Source organism: Mustela lutreola, chromosome 13 (genome assembly GCF_030435805.1).
Source record: "Mustela lutreola isolate mMusLut2 chromosome 13, mMusLut2.pri, whole genome shotgun sequence".
In the NCBI taxonomy this organism is placed as follows: Eukaryota; Metazoa; Chordata; class Mammalia; order Carnivora; family Mustelidae; genus Mustela; species Mustela lutreola.
The window spans coordinates 49,012,845-49,027,003 of record NC_081302.1 but is presented as its reverse complement, the minus strand read 5'-3'; the positions used below and the strand labels follow the sequence as shown (position 1 = coordinate 49,027,003).

Below are 14,159 nucleotides of genomic sequence, written 5' to 3'. Positions count from 1 at the left end.
AAATAGCCTGAAATTATTACCATTTTTCAGATAAAATTTCTAAAACAACACTTAAGGATAGATAATGTCACTGTTCTGTGGAACTTCATAAGTGCAAGCAGAAAATGGCTTTTTCTTAAACCCATTTTATATATAAAATTTCAGGCATCTTTAATGACTTCTAGTTACTTTCATTATAAAGTTGTCTGGTCACTTCAAGGATATTAGTCTCTTAATGCTCCTATAGCAAATGATTATAAGCTTAGGAGCTTAAAACAACATAAACTTACTATCTTTCAGTCTCGAGGTCAGATATCCAAGATGAGTCTCACAAAAATGTTCATCCAAGTACTTCCACAGTAACACAAATGAAAACAATCTAAATATCTGTCATTAAATAGCTATGTAAATTATGAGATGCTCATGTAATCAAATATTATATTATAAAGAAAAAATCTACAACTCTGCAAATCAATATGGTGACTTTCACACATACACAAAATGTAACACAGAAGTGACCAGACATAAAAAATTACATACTGTGTGATTTTAATTATGTAATGTTCTGAAAAAGCAAACTATGTGCAATAATGACAGTCGAAGTCATAAGGACAGTGACTCTTGGGAGTGTGGAAAGACTGGAAGGGGATACAAGGTTGCTTCTGTATTTCTGTTAATGTTGATTTTTCTTCATCTATGTGCTAGTAAAATTGACCTGCAAACCCTATGATTTGTGGGTATTTCTATTTATAGTTCTATTTAAATCTAAAATGTATAGCTCATTTTAGTCACTATATAGTTTGTAGTCTCAACCTCAGCATTTACTTTCCTCTCTGGATTTTTTTTTTCTCTGTCTTCTTCTTACTATTCTCTTTCTGTCACCAGAGGACTCCCTCCATCCAGCACTTGTTTCTATAATCTAATTATGAAGTAGAAGGCATTTCAATAGAATTACAAATTTGCATGCATTTTTTTTTTTGATGTAGAGACAGTTTAAATACCATCTTGAGTATCATTGATTAGATGAATGTTTAAACATGATGTTCCAATCTATGCGAATACCAAGTATTAAGGTTTAGAGGCAAAAGAAAGTGCAGAGATTTTTGAAAATTCTTGAAAGTTCACTGTCATTAGAATACAGATATCAAAGGTAAAAAAAGGAGTGGTAAGAGCATATTTTCATAGTATCACCAGGAAAAAAAATCATACTGGAGATGGAACACATACTAAGCCATTTCTGGGTATTCTAAGATTTAAAAAGTGCTATGAAATACCAAAAAGAACTAAAAATTCCAATTTTCATCTGTTGCTAATTATTTGTATTTACATACATTTTAATACATCTTCATGTGTTTCTCCTACTATCTTAGTTTCAGTTTCTCTTTTATTTTGTTAATGAGATATGAGTGAAAATGTCATTTCTCAGTGGAAGTTGTGAGAGCCATTGCTTTGTCACAGTTTCTCTTCTGGATAGTGACTGCTGAGTCAGTCTGGCTGTCAGAATAAGGGTAACAATTTGGTTGCAGAGTCCCCAGCAGACTTGAACAAGTCCTAACACTGCCAAAGCATTTTAGCACTTGCAAGATGCCTATTGAACATATATATAAAGACAGGCATTCACAGTCCGTATACCACTTGGACAAATATGTGCTTTTCTTTTATGAGTTAGGTCCCTGGGATTTAGTAAACCCAGCCATAAGCAATGGGATTAGCATGACCAAAATTCATTGTAGAGCAAAGGGAGAGCTGTTTCAATTGAGCAAAGGCTCTGGGTGGCTCAGTGGGTTAAAGCCTCGCCTTCTGCGCAAGTCATGATCCCAGGGTCCTGGGATTGAGTCCCGCCTTGGGCTCTCTGCTCAGGGAGGAGCCTGCTTCCTCTTCTCTCTACCTACCTGTGATCTCTGTCAAATGAATAAATAAAATCTTAAAACACACACACACACACACACACACACACACACACAAGCAAAGCCTCATTACATATAGTTGTCAGACATTAGCAGCTGTAATATTTTTTTAACTTTTTTTTTAAAGATTTTATTTATTTATTTGACAGAGAGAAATCACAAGTAGATGGAGAGGCAGGCAGAGAGAGAGCGAGGGAAGCAGGCTCCCCGCTGAGCAGAGAGCCCGATGCGGGACTTGATCCCAGGACCCTGAGATCATGACCCGAGCGGAAGGCAGAGGCTTAACCCACTGAGCCACCCAGGCGCCCCTAAATTTTTTTAAATCATAGTTTCTCCCCCTTCCTCATATCCCACCTCTAAGCTAGTATTGTAAACCATAAATTTACATAGCAAAACTTGACTAAACTCCAAATTTAGTACAGAGCAATATTATGTGAGGTTTGTCTTTGTCTTTTCTTTTGGTTGTCAGAATATTCTTGGATCAGTGCTGATCCAGAATCCCTCACTTCTTTCCCTGCCCCTCAAATTCAGTCTCTGTCTCAGGATAAACTGATCCAGGTAAATTTAGAGTGGAAATGAGCAAATAATTCTTGGTGCTTGTAGATAATTTGAATCTACAAGCTCTACCATCTCTCCAAAATAAAACTGGTGCTGGTTGTGACAATCTCTGTATGAGGGTTCTCCATAGAAACAGAACCTGTAGGATAAATAGATATATACATGAGGAGATTTATTATAAGAATTGGCTCACATAGTTACAGAGGCAAAAAAATCACACAATCTGCTACCTGAAAGCTAGAGAACCAGGGAAGTTGGAGATATAATTCAGTCCAAGCCCATAAGCCTGATAATCAAGGGCCCCACGGTGTAAGCCCCAGATTCTTAAGACCTGAGAACTGGGAGTTCTGATATTCAGGGTTAAGAGAAAATGATATCCAAGTTTAGAAAGGGAGAAAAAAAGGAATTTTCTCTTCTGCTATCTTTTTGTTCTTCTCAGGTCTTCCATAGATTAGATAATGCTTCCTCACACTGGTGAGGGCAGATTTTACTGTCTGCTAATTCAAAGGTCAGCCTCTTCTGGAAACTCTCACAGACATACCTAGAAGTCATGTTTCATCAGTTCTCTGATAGGCTCTGGAAGTAGTTTGTTATCTATAAATATAGGAGGGGTTGTTTAAAAAACAAAACAAAACAAAAACAAACAAACAAACCAAAAAAATCCAATGAGAAGGATATGAAATTTGATCCTGGAGAAAAAATTGCAACATGATACGACTTCACATATCAGAGTGTTAAAAAGTTAAGAAAGAACTCTCAGCTACCTGCCTTAGCCCATTCAGGCTGCTTTAACAAAATCCATAGACTAGGTGGCTTATAAACAACAGAAATTTATTTCTCAGTTCTTGAGACTGAGAAGCACAAGATCCAAACACTGGTAGATTTAGTATCTGGTGAGAGCCTACTTCCTGACTGATAGAAGGCACCTTTGTGCTGTGTCCTCATATGACCAAGGAATGAGGGCTTTCTCTTGGGCTCCTTTATAAAGGCACTAATCTCACTAGTGAAGACTCTACTCTCATGACCTAATCATTTCTCAAAGGCCCCCACCTTCAAATATGATAACCCTATACATTGGAGTTTCAGCATATGAATTTGGAGGAGACACAAATGTTCAGATCTTAGAAGCTACCAATGAAGAACATAAATCAGAATGAGACAACTTTGAAAAGATAATGTTAGATGTCTTACATACAGTGACACTGGAGAAAAACAATGAAAGACTGAACTTTAAATCTGTGATAGAGAAGGGATGGAATGTCACACTTGTGAAGGAGGGTTGAGAAAATATGCTTATCTCTTAGGATGCTGACTGAGAGGAAAGGCCCAGAAGAGCCTCATATTTCTTACTTCATTAATTCAAAGAAGGGTGGAACCATCTTCCCTGATGGAGAAGAGCAACAAATGACACAGTGAAAGAGAGGAGAGTGATGTATCCCAATTTAAGCATATTAAACTCCTTCTTTTCATTTTCTTCCATTCACTAAATTTGCAAAATGAGCCTGTTACTTTTTAATTGGAAAAAAAAAAGTCTCATATTTCAGTTTATTTTAAGATATCTAAATTGGGAACATATGATTTTTAAAATGGGGAAAAAAGAACTATTTTAAAGCTGGAAAAGACTCTGACATTAAAATGAAGACTAACATTACATGGCATTTCCATGTCCAGAAGTCCAGTCTAGAAATCGAACTTTAGGAATCAGGCTGCAGGTGGTGAGTGAAGCTAGGTGAGCATGCTATCACTCACTCATTCTCTTCTCTTCGTTTATTCATTCATGCCATGAATATATTATACCATTCATTGCATCATACGTTTCAAGTCCTGTGATGGATACCAGAGAAGGCACTGTGGAGAAAAAGAGAGAACATAGAATAAGAAACAAAAGTAGATAAGTGTGTTACCTGAAGGTGAACTGGCCTTTGAATACCAAAGAGGAAAAAAAAAAAAAAAAAAAAAAACCTGAAGTAGATACAAAGGAGAGGCTAAAGGTGCAAGCATAAAATCTAGGAGGGAATTATAACCCATAAGCCAAGAAAAAAATCAAGAAAAGGAAGGATACTATTATCTGACTTTGTATTGCTTAAAATAAAAACTAATTTCTTCTTCATTCTCTAAATCAGTGGTGTTTACATTTGTATTAGATATGGAAAAATTTCCCTAATAATTACTTAAATCAGAACCTAAGGAAAGACAGGTCAGTGAACCCTTTCCACAGTGGAGCCCTGGTCACTTCCTTATCTCATATTTCCTCAGGCAATCTGAAGGGGGATTGAAGAATGGCTAGAGAGAACACTACTTGAACATGATGTCTTAGATAATGCAAATTAATATGCAATGTGTTATTAAGAAAATGGTAAGATTTAAAAAGGAAATTACCAGGTACTGGCATGGAACAACTGACTCTAATACAATGCAGGTGCCGGTGTAAATCGGTGTTAACTATGTTAGGAGAACTGACAGTATCTACTGAAGCTACACCCATCCATAACATGAACAGCAAATCCTCTTTATGTATGAACTTATGAGAAATTTGTTAATATGCTCATCCAGGATGTGTACTAGAATGATTTTAGTGGTATCCTTTGCAGTATCTCAAACTGGGAATAATACAAATGTCAAAAAATAGATGAGAAACATAAGTTTGGGTGTGTTCATTGCAAGGGAACACTATACAACACTGAGACTGAAAAATATGGATCTGAATGCAATGATATATCTCATCTCATAAATTGTGTGTTGAAGTAATGACTCCAGGTACAAAAGAATATATAGTGCATGATTCTATTTACATAACATATTCAGGCAAATAATAGACAGTGATAAATGACATTTAATGTCTTGAGGAATTAATGAATGGAAAGGGACATGAAGAGGACTCCTGGGGGGCTGGTAACTCTTCACACACATGCTGATGATCTGAGTGTCTTCAGTTGAGGATAATTAATGTAATTATATATTTATAATAGGTGTACTTTTTTGTATGGTTATTTGACATCAGTAAAAAGTTTTAAAAATTAAAAATTAAAATTTTTAATTAAATTAAATTTAAATTAAAAATTAGGCATGAACATATTTTTTGACACTAACCCTAGATTACGTGTTTACTGAAACAGGAGATACATCATTTTGTATTCCATGTCTATCTCCAAACTGTCAGTGGGAACTCTTAAACTTAGTTCTCAGTGAATGTTTATTTAGTACATTTTATTATTGCATATGAATGGGGTTTTGAAAATAACGAATGTTTGCTGCTTTTTAAGCAAATAATTATAAATTATTGTGATAAACTTAGAAAATAAATACTTATAATGTAATTGCCATTTTCTGCTTGGAAAAAGAATACTGGCCATCATCTCTTTTGGTCACTCTTTTGATTTAAATTCTCAACAAATGCCTCTTAAGTATTGCAAATGGATGAAATTGGAGACTACAAATTCTTGCTTTGCACATGCATCTGCACATGCACATTTCTTCTTCTTCTTCTTTTTTTTTTTTTTAAATATGGAATGCTTCACAAATTTGCATGTCATCCTTGCACAGGGGCCATGCTGATCTTCTCTGTATCGTTCCAATTTTAGTATATGTGCTGCCGAAGCAAGCACTAGTATTTCTTCTAAGAGAGATTTCCATTCTTGTCAAAAGAGGATGTAATGTAAAATAACCTTGAAATAAGTTCATCTGCCTCTAAAATTGCTTCTCATCTGTGAATTAATACAAATGAAATTGCATGTTTATCATTTCAGGGAGGTAGCATGAGCTATCTTGATTCCAGTGACTTACTCAGAAACATACTGCAACAACATCTTGAAAATATTTGTTTTGTCATGGTAATGTTGCAGAATGATATATATTTTTTAAAGATTTTATTTATTTTGACAGAGAGAGAGAAATCACAAGTAGGGAGAGAGGCAGGCAGAGAGAGAGAGAGAGGAGGAAGCAGGCTCTCCTCGGAGCAGAGAGCCTGACATGGGGCTCGATCCCAGGATCCTGGGATCATGACCTGAGCCGAAGGCAGAGGCTTTAACCCACTGAGCCACCCAGGCGCCCCACAGAATGATATTTTCAACCTAAGCAGCTTCCCCATGTTTAGGCCTTTGTATGGGATCCATAATTATGCTTCGATTATTTTATTCCTATAGCCTTTAAGTAGCATATTAAAAATGTCATTATTATTAAATAAAATCAGCAAAAATTCTTTATATTTCATATCTTGAAGGGATTTTAAAAGAAAACAGTAACTTCACTGTCAGCTCTAAGTTTATAACATTTCCTCGTTATGTTCGCACTTCCTATCCTTTCTCTGTTTATTATTCCTAAGCATTTATCACAATTTATGATTCTCTATATTTTGTTTATCTTATTTCTTATCTCCTTTATCATATAGACATCAGATCATGTAAAGCAATGATTGTTATCTATTTTGTTCTCTGCTCTATACCTGGCATTTTGGAAAAATACATGATACATAATAAGTGCTCAACAAATACTTTTGAATGAATAGATAGATGGACTGCATGTAATTTAAGTGTTTCAATATTAAATGTTAGAGTAGGCTGAATTCTCAGAAGATGCTATAGCTTTCAGCAGACTCTGGTTTTTGCTGATCTTCTGAAAGAATATGGAAAAGACGTTATGTTTTACTCTGAAGCTGTCCTTAGGTAGATATGAAGGCAACATAACTCCTTAGATAACTCAGCTTTTTAATTCATACGTTCATGGTAGAATTAAGAATAACCCTAGCAGGAGGAGGGACCAGAGCTCTTCCAGGCCTCTAGCCAGAGCTCTTGGATTTACTTTTGCTGTGATTATTAGAGAAAATCCTTTTTGTTAACTGCTTTGAAATCCTCCATGTAATTGCTGTGTCTTCAAGGACATACAACTGTCTGTTGATCAGCTCATCTTCTTCTGACTTGTCCTAGACCCATGCACAAGATTTACTTTATAAAAGATGCTCCATAATATTTCTAGAATCAGTAAACATGCTATCTCTGACTAAGTTTTAGAATAGAAGTGAGGTTTGGTGGGGTGAAGTCCAGAGCCCACGACCAAGAAAGAATTCTTGAGACATCTTTTGGTGCAAAATGGTGGTTTATTAAAACCCAGGGACAGGACCAGTGGGCTGAAAGAGCTGCTGCCCCGGGGTTGTGAGGGATGGCAGGTTGTGTAGGAAAGGACTGGGGGAGGTAAGGTAAAAGGGAGGTTTCAAAAGAACTTTCATATGCTAAAGAGGACCTACAAGATACCAGAGCCCTTGAGGCCTTGACAGCTGTCAAGGTTTTTCCCTCCAGCAAGGTGTTAACATTAAGATAGTTGGGAGAGTCCTAAAGAATGTCACATATGTCCCTCCCAGGAGTGGGGTGGGGGAAAGGTACTAGGTGTCAGCTTTTGCTTTGTCCTCAGCCAGCCTTTTGTTCCCTCATCATGTCTGCCTTAGAAAAGGTTTAAATGTTCCATGTAACCATTGTTAAGCTCTTGTTCCATGATTGAATGTCCAGGAATATCCAGGCTTGAGGGGTACACAATGCATACTAGAGGTTTTGTCATTGTTATGAATATACAGATCTGCTAAAGCTGTGGAAAAGCCGTGGGAAGGAAGAAACTTGATGGGAAGAATAGATTTTTATTGAGATTTGGTATGCTTGTATTTTGAAACCTAGCTCTAAAATATGTTTTCTAAATATGTATTAATATATATTTTATTCTAGGAACTTGGATTTTATCTTCTTTATATACAGTATAAACAAAGATTATTGACTTAGGTGGTTTATTTGCTATCAAGGAAAAACAAACAATAATCAATAAATCTAACAAGTATGAGTTTTAATAAAAAGTAATAAGTGATTTGATAATAGAAAAGACAAGGTAAGTGTAGTGAGTTGAATAGTAGCCCCAAAATGTTATATCCCAATCCAAATCCAGGAACCTGTGACCATGACTTTCTTTGCAGAAAGAGTCTTTTAGATATAATTAAGTTAAGGATCTCAGGATAAAATCATCCTGGATTTAGGATGGCCCTAACAATAACAGGTATCCTTATATGAGAAATGCAGAGGGAGATTTGAGACTCAGAGATACAGAAAGAAGAAAACCTATGTGAAGATAGACACAGGGATTGGTGCTATGTGCTTATGGAGGGCAAGAAAAACAAGGCTGTACCTACCTCGAGTCTAGCCCTGACATAAGTACAGCCATCTTGGCAAAGCAAAAGCTGGCACCTTGCACCCCTTCTCCACCAGCTCCCCTCCCCTCAGCAGTATGTGTAACATTCCTCAGCCACCTCTAACTGCCCTAAAAGAAAAACAAATAGTTAACTTGCAGAGATCACAATCCTGCAAGACAAGAGTCTCCATTGGTTTACCAATGCCTTAGAGATTTACAACAAAGAAGCTATCTACCAGTAGCCCAATTTCTGGAGACAAATAACTCAGTTCCTTAAGCCCTAATGTCGCCCTTCCCACGATAAAACTGAAGGAGGCTGAGGCAGAAGGAAATGTAAATAAAGTTAAATTTCTAAACCAAAATCTCACTAACAAGGACACTTGATGGGAGAAATGTGAAACTTTATCTCTAAACCTCCAAGATAGTGTCAGCAATCATTCCCAAGCATATGACCCACTGATATACATCTAGAGGATCTCACTAGAAGATTTTTATTATTGGTAATGAATAACCTTTCCCCAGACAACAGCTAGCCCCTCAAGGTCCTGGAGACCTCGCTTCCAAAATTCCATAGAGACTTACATCATCCATAACCCCCTTTGTCTTCACACACCGCTGAGTCTACCCCTACTCTGCTTTTAAAAACCCTGACTGTAATTTGGCTTGGGGTCCAAGTCCCTACTCTGCTGTGTCGGGTATACTTGGGCCCAAGCTTAAGCTTGTCAAATAAACCCTCGTGTGATTGCGGTGCTTGGCTCCTTGGTGGTCTCTCAGATGCAAAAGCTCAGGCAGAACATGCTATGCACAAGCCAGTGCCTCTCTGGAGTCCCTATAAAGGAAGAGCCAGAGAAGGGTATTTCCTGAAACCTCCAGAAGGACCATACCCCACATACACTTTATTATTTTTATTATTTTTTTTTTAAGACTTATAGCCTTCACTCCTCTGACTATTTAAATTTCTGGGGTTTGGGGGGTTGTTTTGTTTTGTTTTGTTTAAAGATTTTATTTACCTGACAGAGATCAGAAATATGCAGAGAGGCAGGGAGAGAGAGAGAGGAAGAAACAGGCTCCCTGATGAGCAGAGAGCCCTGATGAAGTTCTAGAATATAAGTGAGGTTCAGTGGGGTGAGGTCCGGAGCCAATGACCAAGAAAGAATTCTTGAGACATCTTTGGTGCAAAATGGTGGTTTATTAAAGCACAGGGACAGGACCTGTGGGCAGAAGAGCTGCTGGCCTGGGGTTGTAAGGGGTGACAGGTTATGTACCATGGGGTTGGGGGAAGGTAAGGGAAAAGGAGGTTTCAACAGTACTTTCATATGCTAAGGAGGACCTACAAGATATGGGATACCAGAGGCCTTGCCATTGCCAAGGTCGTTTTGCCCTTTAGCAAGATATCAATATTAAGATGGGTGGGAGATTCCTAAAGAAAGTCACATATGTCCCACCCAAGAGTAGGGGTTGGGGAGGTTGCAAGGTGTCAGCCTTTTGCTTTGTCCTCAGCCAGCCTTCTGTTCTTTCCTCAGCCCTATGTGGGGCTAGCTCCTAGGACCCTGGGATCATACCCCAGCCGAAGGCAGAGGCTTTAACCCATGGAGCCACCCAGGCGCTCCAGTTTCTGTTGTTTTTAAGCCACCACATCTGGGGTAATTTGTTATGGCAGCTCTCAGAATAAATACACTGATTAAAGGGAATACTGGTTTGCCAGAATTGGGAAGTGCTAGTGGCCACATTGAGGAGGGGATATCCAGGCTTGACTTAGTAGTAACTCACAAGATTAATTAAAAACCAACTTTTTAAGCACAACCTGGGTATAAATTTAAATTTTGGAGAGGACTATAGAATCGGTTATCTCTTTGGAATCAAGAGATGGCATGGGCAGGGCAAGCATGAGGGGAATAATGAAGAGCCTTTTATCATTGGCAAAATCTGTACAAACTCTCAAAGACAAACATACAGTTGGCATGTTACGGGGATTAAGATAACGTACTTTAGATTCCAACGGGCCTGACTTTGAGTCAGAGTCCCTCGTTTACTCTCTATGTGATTTCAGGCATGCTACCCTGGCCCTCAGATTTCTCACCTGTAATCCAGGAGTCATAAGGTCCTTGTGGAGATGACATGAGTTAAAATACAATTTAAAACAACATGTAACAAACTCCAAATGTTAACTGTTTTTTACAGGGAAGAGAAATTTCTCAAAGAGTTGTAGCAATTACTGCTTCACTCTCTCTCTCTCTATCTTTCTCTCTCTTGCGCTCCCCCCCTTTCCCTCTCCCCATTGCTCCTTTTCTCTCTCTCTCTCTCTCCCTCTCAATTAAATAAATAACATCTGCTTTTAAAAAAGCTATAGCAACTGGTAATTATCTGAGTAATCACCTAAAGGAATTAGATCCTTTTGGGGACATGGTCAGAGAAAGGAGAGCTATTTTATACACCATGACTCTTTGGACATAGATCTGGATATTCGTCTTATTAGGGGGGAAAAAAAATGTGCCCTGAGGTAGAAGGAAAATTTTCATTTTAGGATAAATCAGCATTATTCTGATGATATTTAATAAGGCAGACAATAGAGATTCAATTTTGTTTATTAATTGAGCCTGGCACCTCCTTTAGCTGCAGTTTCTTCCACTGTATCAGGGATAATATTAATACCTCAAAAGAAAAGGTGGAGAATGGAGTGAAGTGGTAAGGCAAAGTCTCCCACAGGCTAGTTGTAAATTAGGTATTTCCGAAACTAGATTATGTCTCCTAATACTGGTGTATTAATTTCTGTGGACTGCACAGGATGCTGAGGGAGAATGAAGAGGGAGTGATTAACACATCTTTGGTAATTGTTCTATGCCAGGCTGTTCTGATCTGCTTATCTACACTGCCTGCTGCTTTCTCCTGCCAGCTCTCATCAGTGTCCCATCAGGGCACAGCTCTGTGGAACAACCTGCTGCTGACTAGGCTTCTGAGCTACAAGTTCTGTCTGTCTGCTACTCTTCAAGAATGACAAGGCTTCCTTGGAACTCTGTTAGAGGCCACAGGAGGGGCTAAATGGTGACACAGCCCACCCATCCTTTGTAGTTGCTTCATGATTCTTTAATGCAGTCTTTATGTCCCTCTTTTCCTACCCTGTGGAAATATATTGCATTCTAAGCAACTCTCTACCAACTTGAACTATCAGAATTACCTTTGACAGATTCTTAATCTTTTTGAAGTAAAGATCTCAGTGTTCCCATTCATTTCAGTTGACATTGTTTCTGTCCTTAGGTGGAGATTTTAAATAGGCTTCTCAAGTGTTTGCATATGAGGTAGAGAAAAATGGGATAATTTTCTGGTCTATCCCATTGTTCGTCTGCCAGTCTTTGTCAAATCACTTGCAAATGTAAAGGAGGAAATTATTCTCACTCTGAGGAAAATAGGCTTCATTGTCAAATTAATTATCCAGATACAAAGTTTTTACTTACAAATGATTTCTAGAGACAATTAATTAATTATGCTCACTTTATTTTACAATGTGTTTAGAGAGAAAAAGATTTGAAAACAATGACCAAGACCATATTCTTTTTCTTGAACAGAGGTCACATGTCAGGAGTGTTGTTAGATTTCCCTGTGGCAAGATATTGATTATGATTTATTTATATAAATAAATTGCCAATAATTATATAAAGGTAATCGATTTAAATATTCAGATATATAATTCTATACACCATTATCATCATGCTGTTGTCTTATTGCCTATTATTTATTATGCAAAGTCAGATACAATCAAGATGAAGAATATAGTACAATTAGGACTTTTGTTCACCAAAGAACTTTCATGGTAATAATCATCACATGCTACAAAATAAAATTACAGTGAAAATAATTCCTAATATCTTTGTAAGAAACATATAGTTAATGAAGTAACATATATAAATAAATATACATTCATAGCCCTGATCCATATATGTGTGTATATACATGCATATTATATATATGTGAATTATTTTAGAGCTATCACCTTCAAAAAAATGTTATGGGGGCTTCCTGTTAGGTACCACAGTGACTCACTAAGCAGTGTCATAAAAAAGGGATTCAATGAACTTTGAATTCAGATAGTTCTAAACTATCTCCTCCATTTAGTTGCTCTTTGACTTGGAATAAGACATTTAGCTTCATTTAGCCACATTTTCTTACAAAAAATTATGATTAATATGTACCTTTGGGATTACTCATGGGATTAAATATGATAATTAAATGCAAAATATGTACAGAGCCTACTCCATACGTGCTTGATGAATAAGTTAACCCTTGTTTAACTAATTACTAAAACCTTGCCCATTATAAAATGGTGTATTTTTTTCAACGAGCATATATATATTCGCAACTTTAACAGTTATACAGTATTTTATAGCATACATTGTCATTTATTCCTATTATAAGAAAAAAGCTGATATGAGATATTTTTCTTTTTCTTTTTTAAAGGTTGGAGGAAGTGAGTTCATGGAAAGAATAGAAAGAGATCAGTTTCTTTTTCATTTTTTGTGGGGGTGTTGTTGTTTGTTTTGTTTTTTTGAGAGAGTACATGAGCAGGGGTTGGGGCAGAGGGAGAGACAGAATCTCAAGCAAACTCCCCATTAAGCATGGAGGCTGATATGGGGCTTGATCTCAGGACCCCGAGATCATGACCTGAGTGGGAACTAAGAGTCTCACACCCAACCAACTCTGCCACCCAGGCACTCCTGAGATATTTTCAATATTTTAATTAAATATACTAATTGCTGTTCAAGTTATGGCCCAGTACCTACATTATTTCCCAAGAGGGATACAACCACAAAAAAAAAAAAAAATCTCAGCATAATTCTAAAGCATTCTCAAATAGTTTCTGATATAATGACAGTGCATGGGAGAAATTGATGTGCTTCTAAAAGTCCTGACTTACTCTAGGAAATTAACTGAAACAATGGTAAAAAATCTGACTAACAAACAACTAAAATAGTGGATTTCCTCTACTCAAACTGAATCTATTGCTTCTCTAAATTTGTATTCAGTGAGTCTCTTCTTTTCACCTTTGAAAACTCTAGACTAAACCATAGTTCAAGCTCTCCATCCATTCTTTTCCTCACAGGGTGAAGCTGTCCTTTCTCAGCATGACAATGTTGGACCATATGTTGCTCTGTTCCTCTTCTACTGTGAAGTTAAGCTCCTACTGTCTCATGGAAAATTGTATCACTAGGAGACCAAACATGCGGCATAACAATTTTCTATATTGAATGTATAGAAATAAAAATAAAAGTAGAATGACAGAGAAAAATAAAAATAGCATATTGTAGAATCATTTGGTACACTTTGTGTATGCAGGTTTCCATAGAAACAGTAATATATATGAAGGGTAGTTTTGTTAATGAAGTTATTATATACCTAAAATAGATTTTTGTGCTTTTTAATATAGTATATTAAACTATTAAAATATAGTTGTTGCAAGAAGTGGTATTGATTGCTTACCTTCAGTTATTTCTAGAGCAAGCATAATTTACTGAATTAAAGCAGAAATAGATTATTAATATATCCTGAGTGTTAATGTTT

General features: G+C 36.9%; 1 non-coding gene across 1 annotated transcript; it reads right to left on the bottom strand.

Annotated features, from left to right (window-relative positions):
- Positions 1–5,942: 5,942 nt before the first annotated feature.
- On the bottom strand, positions 5,943–6,049 carry LOC131814170 (U6 spliceosomal RNA). The gene has a single exon (XR_009347172.1). It is a non-coding gene; the product is annotated as a U6 spliceosomal RNA (small nuclear RNA).
- Between the last annotated feature and the right edge of the window lie 8,110 nt (positions 6,050–14,159).